This window comes from Anomalospiza imberbis, chromosome W, assembly GCF_031753505.1.
Source record: "Anomalospiza imberbis isolate Cuckoo-Finch-1a 21T00152 chromosome W, ASM3175350v1, whole genome shotgun sequence".
NCBI classification, from domain to species: Eukaryota; Metazoa; Chordata; class Aves; order Passeriformes; family Viduidae; genus Anomalospiza; species Anomalospiza imberbis.
This window is the reverse complement of record NC_089720.1, coordinates 2,751,820-2,755,167: the sequence shown is the minus strand read 5'-3', so window position 1 is coordinate 2,755,167 and position 3,348 is coordinate 2,751,820.

Sequence of the window (3,348 nt, the reverse complement as noted above, 5' to 3'; positions counted from 1 at the left end):
ATGCTCTCGGGCACTTAAGCCCAATAAGCATGCCTTGTGAACAAAGGAATAACCTTTAAAAGCAGTAGCCTGTTGCATATTCATACATCTCATACATGATGCATAAATTCCTTGCAAATTAAGAACTTTTCTGGTTTTTGTCAAGTTCTTCCCCTTAATCCTGGTGGTTCCATAAAGACGGAGAGAAGGTGGAAGAATGTTTGTCTTTTCCGATAAGGAGGCAGTAATTCTTTATGGGCCCCCATCATTGTCATCTCTGTGTGAAGAGTTTCTTCATTATCTCATCTCTTGCTTGAGCTAGTAAAAAAACCCCCACATACATAGGCTCTATTTTAACTACAAAACTACATATACCATACTATTAAAATGTTAATACAGCACTTCTAATCAATATAACATAATACATATGGTATTCAATTTAATATTTGCGAAAAGCCAATCATAAAATATGCATTTTTCACATCGGCATTGCAAAAGGCGGTAATGTCTGCTCTCCTGTTTGTATCACTAATAAATCTCTGAGTATCTCTTGTACTAATTGATTCACAATTGCAAATCCTGCAGTCTGGGTTATCAATTCTTGCTGTATCAACTGTCTTAACTCTGCTATGTCTGAAACTAGCTGGGATTGGTTGTGGGCTGTCTGCATGTGTCTTGGTTGCTGTGGGAACGGAGGGGGGGGGCGGCGCCCTGGCAGACCCTTGCACTCTGGACACGCCCCACCTCTGTCTGCGTCATCACAGGAGTGTGGACGCTTCCGCCCCGACCCCGACCGCTCCTCCTCCTCGTTCGCCCCGGCGCAGCCGCAGTCTCGGAAGTGTTCCCGTTCTCCTCGAAACTGACGTCACCACCTTCCCGATCCCACTCTGGTTCTGATGTCTCCGCCCCGCTCTGCCCCTCATAGGGACACGCCTCTCCTGACTCTGTGCCGACACCCACAACCCGAGCATGTAGCTTCCACCCCGTTTGTGTCCGTGCCGCGTCTGCAACATGCGAGATGCCCTTCCCCGCCCCGGCTTCTGGGTTTCGCTTCACCGTTGCACGCATGCGCGTTGCCAGTGCCATGAGACGAGCACTTGCCACAGGTCTTTGCTCTGTCTCCGTCGGCTGCCTGGCCAGAGCCGCTGCTGCGATCTGGAAGTTTTTACCCTGTGCCTGTCGGGCGGCCGCCTCTGTGGCTGCGTGGGCTCTCGCCATGGCGCACGTCAGGATCCCCTCAGGACGTACAACCGCCGCGCTCGCGCTCCCCATCTTCTCCTTGGTTCCCTGCGCCCTCATGCTCCCCCCCCACCCAGCTCCCGCCGGCGCCACGGGCTGCTGTAGGCTGCCCGCCGCCACTGCTGTGAGAGGCTGCTCCCCCTCATCCCTGGACTCTACGCTCCCGTCTGTACCCTCCCCCGCCGGTACCGCTTCAGCCCCCCCTGACACGCAGAGCCAGACTCTAAAACTCAGAGTGAGTTTTAAAGCAGGTATGTTTATTCGGCCGGACGCATGTGGGACATTTCCCCAAATACATGCGTGCCCCTTGCTTACACACGTGTTCTTTTATCCCCTTGTCGTGGTTTGACATGGAAGTGATTTTTTTTTTTTTCAAGAAGTTGGGTCAAACCAACCAGTGGTCAAGTTTAGATATTGGCACCTGAAGTGACCACTGAAGATAGGGATACGCCTCTGAGAACACAGGGGGTTAAAAGCAAGAACTCCCAAGAGCTCGCTCTCTTTGGTTCCGGTCAAGGTGCTGTGCGGACCTCCCCTGCCTAGCCATGGGGCTGGGTGGGGGAGGGGAAGTCATGCGGCCTGGTCGAGGTGAGCCAAGGGGTAGAAGGACTGGAACCGAGCCAGCTCCTGTGGACGGAAGGGTGGAGAGAAGTGGAGATGTCTTTGTCATTCCCCCCCCCAAGAGGGAAGGGATAGAGTCCGGACGGCACCTGAAACTTTGCCGGCGCGGAGGAGAAGGAAGGGGGGGGGGAAGGCGCCCAGCCTTGGCCTTGGGAATCGGCTGCTGGGCAGAGATATCAGCCGTCCAGGGAGTCTGAGCTTTTAACCCTTTCCTGAGAAATGAAGGCTTTGTAAAATATTCCTCCTCCTTGATTTGAAGTAGAAGAGAGACAGTCTGGGATCCGAGATGATGGAAGAAGAAATTCTCGAGTTGGAAGGAGATGATGGAGTGGCTTGTGGCTGGACTTCTCTTGTTAGCCATAGACTGAACCAAATTCTCCTAACAGAAGCTGCACTTAGGGTGGTGCGTTGGTGTGCCAGGAGACCTGTTTCAGTGATTACCAGCAGAGGAGTAGAGAGAAGGTGTGGAAAAGCCCTCTATCTTCAAGAAAGAAGAAGAGGAGAAGAAGACCTCTGTTCTTGGACCCTCAGCCCCAGGGGAAAATGGGGGGGACTGTAGTCCCAAAATGAGAAACTGAACTGTTGTCTCTTTTGGTCCATGGCAAAGCATCCTTAAAAGAGCCCTGTGAGCAGTCTGTCCATGCACGGTGGTGAGAGCACTGTGACATGGAAAGGAGAGTGTCACCATGGCAGATTTTCTCCGGGCGGTTGTCACGTGTGACATGGAAACACAAGGGTGGCAATTGTGTTTCCTGGGGGGGGAATGTGGCACAGGAGAGACTCCTGTCTTCCTTGAAAGATTGAGTATTTGAATATCTGAAGGGTAGCAACTTGATCGGGATCCTGGGTGGTGTCTCACTGTTAAGTTTGTTTAAAAATTAGGTGGGAGGAGGAGGGGTGTTTTGGAAAGTCTTCATCCAGGATTTAGTGTTCGTAGTTTTTCTAGTAGTAGTAGTTTAATAAAGTTCTTTCCTTTGTTACTAAGATGGGCCTGCTCTGCTCTGTTCCTGATCACATCTCACAGCAATCATTTAGAAAAGTATATTTTCATGGGGGCGCTGGCATCGCGCCAGTGTCAAACCATGACACCCCTGGAGTGTTACATATGCATTAAGTTTCTCCATGGGTCATTTCCTGGCTCCCCTCCCTCTCCGCTCTGTATGCTAATCAGCTTGTCGGTCTTCTGCGCTTGCGCAGCTGTCTCTGGTGGTCGTCCCAGGCTTCGGGGGTCACACAAATGAACCCCTGTTGTTCTCGGGTAACGCAAGATTCTAGATTCACAGTTTGCCATTTTTCACCCACTCTCCGTGCCCATGCCCTGTGCTCTGAAGGGTAGAGCACTGACTGCTCATGATTCAGTCCCAGTGCTATAATAGGATGAATAATATAAATTGTGGCATTGCGTATGGTGGGCACAAAGGCAGTAACTACGTTGTCAGTCGAGTCATAGGTAAAGTTTACCAAAGTCCACCAAGACTGAAATTTCTTCTCAAAATCCATAACACTGTC